General features: G+C 45.2%; 1 protein-coding gene across 1 annotated transcript in view; it reads right to left on the bottom strand.

Moving 5' to 3' along the window:
• The window catches only part of LOC144772576 (inhibitor of apoptosis protein-like), a 92,240-nt gene that overhangs the window by 30,171 nt on the left and 45,744 nt on the right, over window positions 1-16,325 (bottom strand). The gene's annotated exons all lie outside the window — the stretch shown is intronic.

The following is a 16,325-nucleotide window of genomic DNA, read 5'->3' as shown; positions in this document are numbered from 1 at the left end:
TGCTTGGGATTGTTCTGATCAGTAGCTGTAAATTGTATTTGATGTACATTTAGTCTTTATGGCTGCGGTGTGATTGATTAGAGCTTCTGCTCTTCCTAAATGGCCGCGGGAGCGCTCCGTCGCACCAACGCGGCCACGATTGATTGCTGATGGGGAGTGTGCGGCGGTCTGCCGACCACCAGAGGGCGTGCCTCCCTCCTTTCCTGTCAGGCACTTTCTCTTCAGCAAGACGCGGTTGGAGGTTGCAGCAGTTGCGGCCATCGCCGAGCGCCTCCGTCCACGTCTGCTGTCTCGCACGGACTCGCCGGCCCAAACTGGAATTGCTCTTTCAGCCAATCAGTTGCAGACAAGCCCAGGTTTTTTTTTTCCCAGCCAGTGTTACAGAAGTGCGTTTGTTTAGTCTGCACGGTTGAACTTACTACCTTTTTCACCAGTGTGGGCAGGGTCTGAATACCCTCCTCCCCCGCATTTCCGGGTGCAGCACTAATGGTGCAAGGGTGTCTGGAGCCTCCTTCTGGGTTCAGGTTTAGCAGAGTAGGTCTTCGTGTTTTGGGGCCTGCGCCTGTACTTCAACCAGACCCTTGCCTTCACCTGGGTTCGCCTCCCTCTCTAAGGACTTCATTCTTGGGCCCCATCCCAGCCTTACAAGTCCTCTCACCTGGTGGGTGGCCACCACGTTATCTACCCTACTTACCCGATACCTACCTCTGGTCCTCCGCTCTTCCGGATTGAGAATATGGAGGAGTTCGACAACTACTATGAGGAGGAATATCAATATTTCACGCTCACTGACGACTTTTGTAAGGGCCGCCTCAGAGGCGGTGGCCCCTTTAGAGAAGAGGTTAATGGACCTGGCACAGTAGTGCCTTCAACCCCTCCCTGCGAGGGAAGTTATTCCGGGACCTTCCGCCCCAAACCTCCAGAGCTGGCCTCCACTCTTCCCCCTGAGAAACTGCGCAAACGCCCTCACCCTGAGGGGATAGACTTGGATGCATTGAATGGCTAAAGCAGGTGTTCTAGGACACCAAAACCCCCATTATGCCAACAGGTTCAGCCCCACCGGATCTGATGCCTGCAGAGGGTCAGGGTGCAGCAGCCTCCCCGCAGCCTCCGCTATTCCCAGGTCGGATCTGACGGGACTTCAGATCACAAGAGGGCATGGCACCCCTCCCCCACGACCCTCCCCCGCCCACAGAACCATGGGGCGATGCCCAGTCAGACCTCCTGGATCCGGAGGACCTCCTACACCCCCGTTCTTCGGAGTGGGTACCCTTCAAAAGGTGGCCATGTATGTGGAGAGTCAGTTGCGAAAACCTGTAGACCAGGAGGTCCACTCCCGCCTTAGAGCAGAATGTCCTCGCACATCTCTTGACGGCAAGGTGGCCGTGATCCCTCAAATACACGCAAAAATGGCGACCTTCCTTACTAAATACATTAAGGATCCGAAGAAGAGCATCAACAGGTCCTGGGGTGCATGCCAGGACAAATTGTTGGACATCAGAGTGCCATTGGTCAAGATCTTTGACATGGCGGAGGGGGCCTTAATCCCACCAGATGTCCCCTCTAGTTGGGCCCAATGGGCTATCATTTTCATAGGGAATGCAACTGTGCCATCTCCACAGAGAGGCGCCGGTCGCTTCTCATCAAACTGGACCCGAAGATCGGCGTACTGTCCGCCTCAGAGGCAGGTCAAGTGGCTCAGGGAGGCCTCTTTGGGGACCCGTTTGTGAAGGAGCTGAGAAATGTGTCTCTACGTTCAATTCCTTAGACAAAGCGCAATCCACTGTGAAACACATTTTTAATGCGCAGGTTTTTGGCGGGGCTGGCCGTGATAGGGGGCGCTCGGCTGGCCACTCCTCACAGACAGTCTCCGGCAGACGACAACAGTCGCAGAGAGGACAATACCAGGACTCCTTGCGCTTCGTGATTACTATCCCACCAGGGGTCGATCCTGCGGCAGAGGCCTATGCAACGGAGCAGGCAGTGGAGGTGCTCCACCCCTCTAGCTGTGGGTTCTTCTATTATCTCATGTCTATGCTAGGGTGGCAGACGAGCACCACTTTGGTTGCTTGATTCCGGTCTGGGAAAGACATGGCTTGGTAGTTCGGACTGGACTGTTCCCATGAGGCACAGGGTCAGAGCTGATTTGCATATAGCCAGTGTCTGCCCCAGGGTGGTGTGGAGTGCAAAAAAACGATGGATTTAGGCCCAGATCCTTGTACTGGGGTGAATGTATGACATTGTTCTACATTCTGTCCATCAACTGTGTTTTTTGCAGTAGCTCACTTTATAGGCAGCTGACGGGCCCTCACGACCGACGCTTGGGTGCTCCTAAAGGTGCAGGGCTTCCACATAGAGTTTTATGGCTCCCCGGTTCAGGTTTCCCTGCCGACGCAAATGTGCTCTTCTGGCAGAGAGGAGGTACTGATACAACAAGAGGTCCAGGAACTCCTGGACAAACGGGCAATCTGCCACGCATCTCTCCACCTAAGGGCCTTCTTAAGCAATCTTTTCCTGGTACAGAAATCGGACGGGAGCAGCGTCCGGTGATAAACCTCAGAGTTCAACGAGTGGTTGGTTTACTGCCACTTCAAGATGAAGGGTATTCACCTTGTCCAGGATCTGTTGCGTCCCAACGACTGGATGGTCCGCTTGGACCTCAAGGAAGCTTACCTGATGGTCCCCATTTTCCCTCCTCATCGTCGTTTCCTTCAGTTCCAGTGGCAGGGCCAAACTTTTGAATTCACCTCACTTCCCTTCTGCCTGTTGTCGGCACTGTGGTGCTTCACCAAGGTCTTGCACCCGGTAGTGGAGACGTTGAGGTCGCAGGGCGTCAGGATGATCGTTTATCTGGACGACATGCTGTTCATGCATCAGTGTCCGCGAATTTTGTTGCAACAGCTCCAGTCAGCAGTGCTTCTTCTTCAGTCATTGGGATCGTGATCAACCAAGCAAAGTCCTGCCTCCTTCCCTCTCGCTCTATCACCTTCCTAGGGTTTATGATCAATTCCATGGAGGCGACCTTAAGCCTCCCTTACAGGAAGATGGCGAAGATTAGTCATAAGATACAACATATTCTACGGAAGCCACAGGCTTCTCTGCAAAGCATTGCCAGGGAGGTCGGGCTGTTGTCAGCCTCGATCCAGGCCATCTTCCCGGGTCTGGTTCACTTTCGGGCCCTTCAGAGACTTAAGGCGTCTCACCTGCGCAGGGGTTTGTCCTATGCCCAGCGGGTCCCTCTGTCCGAGGAGGCGAAGAAGGAGCTCCAGTGGTGGCTTTCGCACATCGAGGCATGGACCAGTCAGACCATCTTCAGTTCGCTTCCGGACCTAGTGAACGAGTCGGACGCCAGCGATTCAGGCTGGGGGGCACGTTGTGGGGAGTTCACCACAGGAGGAGGTTGGTCGCCGCACAGCAATCACTCCACATCAACTGCCTCAAGCTCATGACGGGCTCCTTCGCGGTCCGTTGTTGGACCAGGGACATGGCTCATACCTGCGTTCTTCTAAAAATAGACATTGTGGCAGCTGTCGCTACATAAACCACCTGGGTGGGACTCGCTCCAAGGCTCTGGCGGACATAGCCAAAGACTTCTGGGAGTATTGCCTGTCCCATCAGGTTTCGGTGATAGCAGAGCACCTCCCGGGAGTAGCCAACCAGGTGGCAGACTGGCAGTCTAGACATCTTCGAGACTCCAGTCTGTGGAAACGTTTTCCTCCGATGTTCCAACCAATTCAGAATCGGTGGAGACCCTTCTCTGTCGACCTATTTGTGTCTCGCCTCGACCACCAGCTTCCCAGGTAGAGCTGGAGACCGGACCCGGGGACAACGGCCACCGAAGCGTTCCTTCAAGATTAGTCCCTGGAACAGGAATATACCTTCCCTCTTCGCCATGATAATGTGATTGACAACTCCGGTCTGTCAGCAGAAGGCAGAGCGGATGGTGATCACCCCGGTCTGGAGAGCGCAAGCATTGTTTACAGTTCTGATGGAACTTTCTTGGGCTTCTCCAATCCGTCTACTCCCGCTCCCTCATCTCCTGATCGATTCAGCGGGCAACCCACATCCCCTGATAGTGAGCGACTCCCTACCCCAGATGGCATGGAGGATTACCGGGCTCGATGGAAGGTCCGGGGACTTTTGGGAGACACTGCGGAGCTCCTCTCCTAGGCCTGGGCAGATGGTATGGTTAATCACTACCGGTCAGCCTGGTCTTGGTGGATGGGTTGGTGTCTGCAGCAGGGTCTAGATCCCATGGGACAAATGTTGTCCACATCCTGAACTTTTTGGCCCATTTAGCTTTAGAGGGCCTGGGGTACAGGACAATTAATACCTTCCGCTCCGCAATCTCAGCCGGGCATGCCGTGGTGGCAGATCATCTGGTAGGTGACCACTCGCTGGTGAAGAAACTTCGCGTTATACCAACTTTCTCTCCCCCCAGAGGCGCGATATTCAGTCCTCTGGGATGTCAACAAGGTTTTGCATCTACTATCTGGATGGTCTAGCAATAAGTACTTGTCGCGCAAGCAGCTATGGTCCAATTGGCCATGTTACTGTATTTTATTTTTTATATTTTACTGAGTTTTATAGAACGCAAACTTGACCCGAACCGGGTATCAGAGCGCTTTACATAACACAAGTTGCATTACACGAGGACACCATTTTTTGTTAGGCACGGGGAGATAACGTGATTTGCCCAGAATCACAGGATGTTCAGTGTCATTGCCGAGACTCAAATCCAGTTCCCAAGATTCGAGGTCGACCGCCCTAGCCGTTAGGCCAACTCCTCTCCCCATCTCTATTGGTTGAAGATATTGTGCTTTGTACTCCTTTCCCCAAGTGATTGGTGTCCTGTAGACGGGTCTCGGATGTCAGGGCCCTGGACATTTCTGGGAGATCGTGAACAGCGGACAGGGTCACAGTTCCTGTCGTAACAAATGCCAGTCACGGATAATTTCCTACCTGGCCTTCCCTGGGTCTCCCATACTCTGTGTAGTCAGATGTATCAAGTCCTATGAGGCCATGACTGCGGATGTGCGTCCACATGGAGAACGGCAACTCCTAATTGCCTTGAGGAAACCGTTTCGAGCGGTCTCATCCCCAACCATTGCACGATGGGTCCACTCGGTGATGCTGGAGGCCGGCATCGATACAAAGGTTTTCGGAGCACACTCAGCGAGAGGTGCCAGGGTATCCAAGGCTTTCATGCTAGGTGCTTGTTTGGAGGACATTTTCAATGCTGCAGACTGGTCGTCTGACTCAACCTTCAAGAGGTTTTACTTTAAGCCAGTCTCCTCCATTGCGACCCTAATAGTAGATAAGCTTTGAACTAACCTAATCCTTGCCTCCGGAAGAAACTGGACCCGCCCAGGTTGATCAGACATGCGTCAGACGTAAGTAAAGCATTTTCCTGGCCAGTCATGGGTTTGCTATAACGCGGTGTACGATAAACATTTCGCACGCAAGGTATTTTTTAACTCTTTTCTGCCCGTAGTGGCAGAGTCCTTGAAGCAGGAATAAGGATCCTCCGCAGTCGGCTTTGTCGCAGGAATAAAATGGAAGTCCAGCAGGGATCGTTGGCAGTTGTCGTACCAGGAGGTGCCCGATTGGTTGATAGACTAACACAGACTTGATAGTTTGGTCTCTAAGCTTCATGGGAAATGAAGTCTTTGTTGGTGTTTACTGTTGGTTTTGAAGGGCTGCTGGTTAAAATAAAGAAGAAAGAACAGCCTAATCCTCTCCTTCGTGTCCTTAATAGAATTGAAACTTTCCGTTACGAAAGCTAGGAAAGTTTTCATTCTAAGTTATTAATATCAGAAAAAGACTGACTTGGGTTTCGGATAAGTGTATAAATGTATATTTATGCTTAACCAGTGAAAATAAACAGGACATATTTAACATTAGTTATTTGGAAAAAGTGTACTAATAAACATTCATCTACGCAGTACTACAGTGTGTAGGTTATCTTCCATGCTATTAGCATAGTATAGCTTCTGAATTTGCTAATTGCTCTCCCAGACTAACTCATATTTAATGGGTAAACCGTGATCCCCCTCTCTCTAGGACCCAAGAAATGCTGCCCTACTCGGCTTACCCATGTTTACCTACATGCTGTTGCCCAGGGTTGGGATCATAGTACAACTGTCCCACAGTGTGTGCTTACATTGGCTTCCTCTTTAGGCAGTGCTTCAAATGGGTGGTACCGAGTACCTGTCTTTTTATTCAAAGAGGGACGGTACCTGCATTTCGAAGCCGAGATACAACACTTTAATTGGAGTGCTGGCACTTCTAAGTAAGTAGGTACTCCGATATAGAGCCCCTGCACCTCTGTAATTCTATTTCAAGTGACATACAATATGCTTCCTCTTACTTATGGCATAACCTGTAGTGTAATAGCTAGCTTATTTTATCAGACTGGTCGTTTAGAGTATTATTACTCTAATTATGATGACATTTTTGCAAATTTGAAAATTGAAAAAAGCTTGAACAACCACAAACAAGCCAAACCGATGAGGGAATTCTTTATTGTGACAAATGAACTCACCTATGAGTATGCTTTTAGAAATAATTTGACATGCAAATTGAGAACTGAGGAAAAGTCTTTCCTGAATCTAGTTGAGGAGAGAAGAGCAATTTACAAAAGAAATGAGATGGTCAAGCAGACCAAATCCAAATTTTGGCAGTTAGAGGACAAATAGCTTAATGGTAAATCGTTCGAAAATGTTGCAATACACATAGACAAACCAATTAGTGGTAAATTATGTATTAGGAGAGATAACACGTTATTTGATAACTATTTTGTTGGAGCAAGCCATTGTGAGAATACATATCAAATCATGGGGGGTTGGGGATTCAAGGGTGGCAAAGATCCAATTTTTCCTGGAATTTATTTTGTTTGTGGAGACAAAGCCTACTATAACCTCCCAGATCACTGGTATGGGACGTGTTTTGTTGGTCTTGTTTTTCCGAAAATATTTAATGTTGACAGAAATGCAGAAGGTTCATTTGAAATTAGCAATAATGTAAATAGGTTTAAAAGAGAAAGTGTCTCAGAAATTCTGGGAGACATCTTTGAAGCAGTGATACCTTTGGTGGGTATAACCCTGAATGCGGGTAGAATCAGAAAATTGCCTACAATTGTTGACAGATTGTCAACTGACACATCTAGTTGTTTCCAATTAGTGGATACTGAGGTCATTGCTATACGGTCCATGGTAATGCAGAACCGTCTTGCCCTTGACATTCTGCTAGCAAAAGAGGGAGGAGTTTGTGGCATTTTACATGTCCAACACTGCTGTACCTATATTCCAGATGAGAGTAGGAATATTGAGATGTATATCAAGAATATCACAGAATTGCAATCAGAAATTGTACCCTTGGAAGAAGATGATTTTTCAGGACGTTTATCCAAAAGATTTGCAGCAATCAAAACCTGGTTTCAAGAGATTGGTGGTTCAATTCTTGGCAAGATACTGACACCTTTATTAGTTATAGTTTTTGTAATACTATTGTTGAAGATCAGTTGCATGTTACACAAGAGAAAGAAATATCTGAGGGAAAAGAAGAGAATTTACAAGATCAGAAAGGAACAGGAGAAAGAGATAGAACTGGAAGAGTTTCGTAGAACTCAATATGAGAGTTGCAGACAGACAGCTGAGACAAGTCTTTAAAATACTAACACAGTGAAATCGAAACATGTTCATCTATAAGATAAAATTTTCCTTAATTTTTGGGTGTGGTTTGGTGATTTTGAAATGACCAGATGAGGGAGTTGATGGAGCGAGATTTGGAAATAAATTTATTTCAACTCGCAAAGTTAAACTTCTATAACAAATAATAAAATTAACATGTGTGGAGTGAAAAGTATTAATCAACTTAGATTAAAATTGCAGATCATTGCACGCGGGAAACTAATATATGTGCTCATACATGTGCTTTTTGTTGCAAATGCATGTTTGTGAAAAATAATAAATTAATTTTGTCTATCGACTGTCAGAATTAAATGCGGCTGTTTTATAATTGCATGTGCTTATTTCTGTGTGCTCATGTTTTGTTTTTCTTATCTTAAATGTGCACAAATCTGTTTGTTGCTTCATCTACTTCTGCTAGGTAACATAGATTAATGGGTTAATAATTAGCAAAGGAGGGTGGGTAACAGAACGAACTTTATTTCTCACATTAATCGAGGTTCTGTGTTTGTTTATATATTAGTTTTGACAGTGGGCCTAAAGAAGATGGCTGCCAGCACTGCAGCCTTCGAGACTTGACCAGAGTGAAAATTGTCACCCATGCGCAGAATGTTTTGCTGAGCTGACAAAGTTTATGCAGAAGAAATTCTAGTCGAGTCGAATGTGTTCTTGGTGACATTTCCAAGGACAGGACGGATGCTGTTAGGTCTGCCAAGATTAGGAAGTAAAAGTTTCCCCGTCAAAGGTATCGTTTTGAGGAAGCAAAGAGGATGGTGAGACTAAGAACAATAAGGGCAAAGATGAAGCCCCGGACTTGGTCATAAGCTTGTGACCTCACAGTGGACTGTCGTGGCTTAACCAATGAGACGTTTGGATTGACAGAAAAAAACATACAATACTGATACTTTAGTTAGTTACAAAGGTATAAAAACTGTTCCCCTGAGAGGGAGGGCGCACTTGCTGCTCATCTTCTCCTGACACCAGTTGGGCGTGACGTGCTGACGGACTTTCTTGGAGCACGTAAGGATCAATAGGGCTAAATGACTTTTTACTTTATTCTTTTAGGTGAAAAGAGTTTTAGACAGGGACGTTAGGGCTTAGGTGATGAGAAACTGTTTATTCTTCTTTGAAACATGCTAATTGATTTTGCTTGAAACTGTTGGTTCTTTTTGCTAATCCTCAAATAATGATGCTTGAAAAAAAAGATTCTAATAAAATGCACTTTCCTTGAATAAATAGTTAATAAAAAAGATTTTTTGGAAAAGACAAGCTGGCCTTGTTATTTCATAAGTCGTTACCATCAGCAGATCCATTTGCCTAAGTGGCTTAATTAAATATAAATTTTACAAAAACCATGGTGAACTCATTATACTGCAGTTGTATATAAATGTGTATATAATTTGTGAACAGGTTTAATTAATTAGGCCACATGATTCAGTTGCTCAAAATATGTCACGTTAGTTTATGGGCCTTGTGAATGATTTATGATTAATGGGGAGTATTGTGGAGTTGGGTAGCGTTGCTTATGACATTTTCTATAGGGGCGCTGGATCAATTCTCTGGTAGCAGAGGATGGTTGCTATGGTAACTGACATGCTACATGGTAATTACATAGGATCGATGTTTAACATATGTTGAGTTTGTTCACTTGTTACATGTAGTCGAAAGGTTTTTCCTGTACTGTGAAAAATCCTAGTTTTGCTGGCATATGAGTGGTGTGACAAAGTGAAGTTGCACAGTGCATTTGTTCGGTTTCAAAGTAGTGGTATTGGTATCACTAGTGCTGTGGTCGTACAACACGAATTTAGGGATTCTAGGTGTGCTAGGTAGAATGTATAGTGAGGATTGTCTATGAAATCGTAGCTTTCGAGTATAGGGACTTGGAGCCCGTTTTAAAACTCACTGCGAAAAGAGTAGTAGAATTTAATTCAAGCTTGTGTGAAGGGTAAGGTAGCGTCGTCTATTTTACTGACAAATGTGGATTTTTATGGCTGGTTAAAGTCCTGCCAGGATTTCATGTATGTATGGTTAGGGAAACTTTCCGCTTGAAAGTGCGTAAATGATTTTGTAAAATCGTTCGAGTCAAACTATGAATTGCTACTTTATGTGCATTCAGAGGGAAACAAGCTTGTTATTACCTGATAGAAGGGTAGAGTAAAAGTTTACTTTATCAACGATTGTATATTCTGTGAGAGTAGCGTTGTCTATTCCACGCAAAGAATATTTGAATGTTTGTAAAAACTATCACTTTATTTTAGCGAAACAGACAAATGGTTAGTGTATTTGTTATTAATAATTGAAATCCATTGAAAAAAGTGTTCTTAAAATGGCGCTGTGAAAAGTTTTTGTGAAGGAGGGGTGAGCCCTTGGAGGGAGAGACGTGAAGCTGCAGCGGCTGTGTACGTCACAGGGTCCGCGCTGTGATTGGCTAGCATACGTCACAGCTAGCGCACTGATTGGCTCACGTGACTGATGAGCGGTTAGCTGATTGGAAAGCAGCAATTCTATTGGTTGAGCAAGGTGGTGACGTAGCTTAAGGTGGTGAGGTAGCGTAATGTGGGTGGTGACGTAGCGTAATGTGGGTGAAAACCCGGTGTCAGCCCGAAATGCAGCCGATTTTCGGGCTGACACCGGGTTTTCACCCACATTACGCGCCATCTTGCTGTGAGGAATGGGTCGTGTTCCAGTTGTTGGACGCCTCCTGCCCTCCCAGCCTACTTAAAGGCGGGCTGTCAGCATCACGGTGATTTCTTTAAAATCTACTCCTGAGGCGGAAGCCGGGGGCTCATAGCATTGTTCTTGCGCTGATGAAATTGTTCATGTTGTATCTGTGATATTTTAAAACTGTAAATATCTTAATAGCACTTTTTTAACTTGCACTGCTCATGACTTCAGCGCGAGATTAGCATTGCGCTGAAGCCGAAACGAACACTCATCAGGCACGGTGCAGCCGATTTTCGGGCTGACACCGGGTTTTCACCCACATTACGCGCCATCTTGCTGTGAGGAACGGGTCGCGTTCCAGTTGTTGGACGCCTCCCACCCTCCTCAGAACTAACGATACTCACGTATAAATATAATATGTCACCTCGTCCGCGCAGCGGGCGCGCCGGTGGCGCGCCAAAGGCAAGCCCGTATGCGCCGAGTCCGGGCCCAGGGCCACGACCCCTGGCCAGGTATTATTAGACTGCAGGATATCCTACCCCTGATCCTCCCTACTAAGCTGTGCGCTCCTTGTAACCCCCGATGCATGGTTCATGATCCAAGAAGTCTTACATATAATACCTTTATTAAATGTTCTAACTGCAACACCAGGCTTTTTATAAACAATCATAAAATCCAACCTAAGTCATTATCGGTCGTTACAGAAACCGAATTTCACATGGCTCTGATCAACGCGCGATCAGTATGCAAGCACAGACAGGAAATAGCAGATCTCATCATAGATAACAATTTAGATGTTTTATTTGTCACTGAGACATGGCTGGATGACGTATCCGATCCAGACCTGGTTATTGCTGTGCCACAAGGTTATACAATTTACCGACAGGACAGAATACGAAAACGAGGGGGGGGGATTGGCAATTATTGCCAGAGAAAGGTTTCCTATTAAAATAACATCTATTCCAGCTACAACATGCGAAGCGCTACAGTTTAGCATTTTGTTCACCGCCCTTTATAGTTTTAAGGGACTACTGTTATATCGACCTCCAGGAACCAGGACGCCCTTTTTAAATAACCTTAGTATAATAATGGAATCGCTAGTAATGGAGGAATCTCTCTCAGTTCTGGGGGATATGAACTTTCATTTGGATCTGGAGGAGGACAAGGATACTCAGGCCCTTATCATGGATCTAGACATGTTGGGGCTTAGACAAATGATTACGTCCCCGACCCATCAAGCCGGACACATTCTCGACGGCATCTTCTCAAATGTGGAGGGCCTACAGATACTTAACATCCTGCCTATGCCCTGGACGGGTCATTATGTGATATTTAGTAAATTGATATTAACTGAAACCTCAAAGATAAAGGACACCACGCCGAAGCCAACCACTTTCAAAATCTGGAAAAACATAAACCAGACTGAACTAACTACCTTATTGGACAGCACTTGTCCATTGCTTTCCTCCGACCCCAACATCGCCACTCAACAATTTCATGACTGGCTAAGACACGCCACTAATACCTTCGTACCAATAAAAAAAGTTTCCAAGAATAGAATCACCCCTTCAGCCCCTTGGTACACCGAGGAGCTAAGGAGACAAAAACAGCTTAATAGACGCTGGGAAAGGCAGTGGCGGAGAAATTAAGCCCCAGAGGAGAAGGCGAAATACAAAGAGTCTCTCTCTGTATACAAAGTGATGATCACGGAAGCAAAAAAAACTTTTTTCTCGGAAAAAAATCGACAAAGCCAAAAATTCAAGTAGGCAATTGTACGATATCACGAGAACATTGTCAGGTAATGCACCTGATCTTACTCCACCTGCTTCCCAATCCTTTTGTGACGCACTGGCTAAATTCTTTTTCTCCAAAGTTAACGATATCTATCAGGCGTTTTCCTCAAACCTAATAAACTCAGCCCCCCCAATCTGGCGCCTGAAAAAAATCTGGCTAGTTTTAAACCACTGACTATAGACCAAATTAAAAATATAGTATCCTCTATCAAGACCGGATCAATATTGGATCCGTGCCCTTTCTCTGTTCTTCCACCCGTGATGGGCACACTTATCCCGGTTATCACCTTAGTCTGTAACTCTATACTAGGCTCTGGAATTTTTCCCGATTCCTTAAAGAATACGGTCGTGAAGCCTCTGCTGAAGAAAGCAAGCTTGGACAAGACAGATCCAAAGAACTACAGACCTATTGCGAGCCTACCATTTCTAGCCAAAGTGATCGAAAAGGCCATGAACCAACAGTTGGTTGAATTCCTGGAGACACACCACCTACTAGACGAATCACAATTTGGTTTTCGAAGACACCAGGGCACCGAAACCGCCTTAATCAAGGCTGCGGACGATATCAGGACAATTCGAGATCAAGGTGGGACAGCAGTCCTAGTTCTGTTAGATCTATCGGCGGCCTTCGACACGGTCACCATAAGACTCTGGTCGACCGTGTCGAAAAGATGGGCATTCATCTTTTAGCGAGTAACCCGATTGCATCCTTTCTAGCCAACAGATCACAGGCAGTCACTCTGGGCCCATATCAATCCGCCAAACTGTCACTACCATGTGGGGTTCCTCAAGGCTCATCCCTAAGTCCGACACTATTCAATATCTATGTGTCGGACCTTGCTAATGTCATCAAAGCATATGGGATGAGCTTAACCTCCTACGCTGATGATACCCAACTGGTGTTGGCCATTAAAGACAATGGACCAGAGGTGGCAGAACGATTTCAACAGGGAATGCTTGCAATCAGTGAGTGGATGGCATCTAACTGCCTTAAGCTAAACTCCGATAAGACGGAGGTACTTATTTTCGGACCCCTTCGACCTGATTGGTCGTCAACCTGGTGGCCACTATCCATGGGAGAGCCGCCTAGGCCAGCACTTAAGGTTAGGAACCTGGGAGTAACATTCGATGTGGACCTAAATTTTATGGCACACGCGAATAAGGTAGCGGCAACAGCCCATCATAAATTAAAACTGATCAGGAAAATTCTTCCATTTCTTCCTGATACAGCCGCAAAAACCCTGATCAGCTCCCTGGTTTTAACATCTCTTGACTACTGCAATGGGCTATTTCTAAATGCCCAAGCCAGGATAATAAACAAGCTTCAGTCATTGCAGAATGCAGCAGCACGGCTTCTTTCAGGAACACCCAAATTCTTTCCAATTTCTGACACCATCAAGAAATATCATTGGCTAACGATACGCAACCGAATAAAATTTAAATCTTTATGCATAGTGTACAAAGCACTGCATGACCAGGCTCCCCACTTCTTTAAGGAACAGTTGACACCTTATAAACCAACTAGACTTCTCCGATCGACCACTTTGAACCAACTAGTGGTCCCTCGATCTAAGACAGTCTCTTGGGGAGATCGTCGCTTTCTGGTTGCGGCACCTAAGTTATAGAATACCTTGCCACACTGCATCAGGACGTCACCTTCACTTTTGCAGTTCCGTAAACTATTAAAAACCTGGTTGTTTGATCAGTAATCTAAGACATTTTCTATGAGCCACAAGGGAAATAACGGAATCACTCAGCGCCGAGACGCCCACGGGTATTCGCCGCGCTTAAGAAATCATGAAAATAAATAAAAATAAAATAAATTAACCTGATTGGCTTGTTGGCGTGTTTCGCGCACGGATTGGCTGGTTTTGCGGAACAACCAGAAAACATTTACGATTATTTTAAATTAGGAGGATTTGATTTAAACACGAGTTATTATTATAAAAAAGAGGAGAAAAAGCCTACATGGTTTCAGAAATTAAAAAATGTACTTTCACCCGATAAGAAAATTGAGACGCGAGGTGGAAAATTACTCCATAAGTACAAAACACCTGCAGCCTATATGGAAGGTGAATATGGTTATCATACTTGTCTTTGGTTTGATGTTTGGATGGATTATACTAGGGACGATGGTGTGTTGGCTTGGCCGGAGGATGGCTCATTGAATATGAGAATTTTGAAAAACTTGAGAAAAAATGACGGCTCTTGTGCCGAAGCCTAGACCAACACAATTTGAGGCTTTAGTTGAATGGGAGGATGAGATGATTCAACTACAACGAGAAGCATGTGGTATAATAAGACCTCCAAAATCAAATTTCAAAAGAGAAACTCATGAGGATAGAATGCGTCGATGGAGACAGGCAGACATGTGCGATGGTCTCTATCCGGTGAGAGTAATGATTACTGAAATACCAGGTCAAAAGAATACCCAAAAGAGAAATAATATTGGAGAAAGTGATTTGGAAGATCCAGTTCTAGAAGAAATATACCTTACAAACAAAAAACAGACTCCTTTAAAACCAGCTTGTTCATGGTCTACCCCGATGGTTTCTACAGGAACCACACCGAGTGCACCTCCACTTAATGAAGAATCGCCCCGATTTTACCAGAATAATACAGAAACTCCTGAAAGATTAGAAACAAGAACTAATTCTAGTGCATATGGTGAAAGCAGAATTTTCCCTGAAACTCCAGTTTCAAGAAATGAGACTCTCTCCAGAGGTCTAATGGGTACCGGAGATGAGGAAACTCCCAGTACTTCAGAATATTTACGATCAAAAGAAGAATTAATTCGACAATTGACTAAAGGCATGGAAGCAGTAACAGTTCTAGTAACGATTGGTCCTGTTCAGCCTGTTTTCGATCAGGGAGAAATTAAACATCCAGGTTTGACTATTCCATTAAATGCAGAAATTCAGAAAGTGGCTGAAAAATTTTACTCAGAATTAACTGAAATACATCGAGAAAAAATAATGATGCCTGATTTAACTTTTAATCCAGGTTCATTATGCAGAACACCAATGGGTGCAGAGTCAGATACTGAGTCTCCAGAAAAGAGTATTGAGAAAACAGATTCATCTTTAAAACTTGATGTCGCAAAACTTAAAGCAGATTTGGAGGAATTAATCATTGGCCCAATTGGTCCTGACAGTTTGAAGCATTATCAAGATGATGAATGGTTATTCATTTGTAAAAGTGTACAGTGGAAAACGAAAAATAAATATGATCAATTAGAAGAATTGGCTGCAGAATTAGAGATTGATTTGAGCAGGCAGAAAAATTTGGGAAAACATTACAGATTGGATTTTACTGAAAAAGACATTGAAAATTGTAATACTATGGGAAGAATTGTGCATATAAAAGATTTGATTGTGTACATTAAAAAATTGGGCGACTTGAGTAAATGGAGAGTGAAGTGGACCAAGAAAAGAGGAAGAAAAAAGAGAAAGGTTGGCTAATCAATACCCAATGAGAGAAATTACAGGAGGTGGTTATGTGCATGTTCCCTGGTCTAGACAGGACATTTTGTTGTTCACAAATGATTTTCCTCAGCTGAGAGAAAAGCCTGTAGAATGGTATCGACAGGTGTACAGATTTATTTATTTATTTTATTTGCGGTTTTTGTAAAGCGCAACACTCATCCCATGGGATATCACGGTGCTATATACCAAGAGGACTGCTGAGGCATGTGCTGGGAAATTAAGGATTGGGGAAGAGATGCGTTTTTAATTTTCTTCGGAACTGGAGATAATTTGTGGTATGTCTCAGGTCAAAAGGGAGCTCATTCCACCTTTTTGCTGCAAGGTAGGAAAAGGAGCGGCCGCCTGTTCTGGCTTTGTAGATGCGTTTGGTTTTGGCCAGAGCTGATTGGCCTGAGCGCAAGTTCCTATTGGGCACGTAAAATTCAATCTTCCCTTGGAGTATCGTGGGGCCAGTTCTATGTAAGGTTCTGTGGGCATGGCTAAGCAGTTTGAAGGCAGCCCTCTGGCGCATCGGGAGCCAGTGAAGTTTCCTTAAGCACTCCGATGCCGAGTCTTGTTTACCTTTGTTGAGGATGAGTTTGTCCGCCTGGTTTTGCAGAATCTGTAAGCGGGAGAATAACTGCTCGTTCATCCCTTCAAATAGTGCATTGCCATAGTCTAGGCGACTGACCAATAGGGCCTGTGTGACAGATCGA

Source organism: Lissotriton helveticus, chromosome 8, assembly GCF_964261635.1.
Source record: "Lissotriton helveticus chromosome 8, aLisHel1.1, whole genome shotgun sequence".
Lineage (NCBI taxonomy): Eukaryota > Metazoa > Chordata > Amphibia > Caudata > Salamandridae > Lissotriton > Lissotriton helveticus.
Note: the sequence above shows the minus strand (reverse complement) of the source record. Positions and strands in the feature narration are given on the sequence as shown.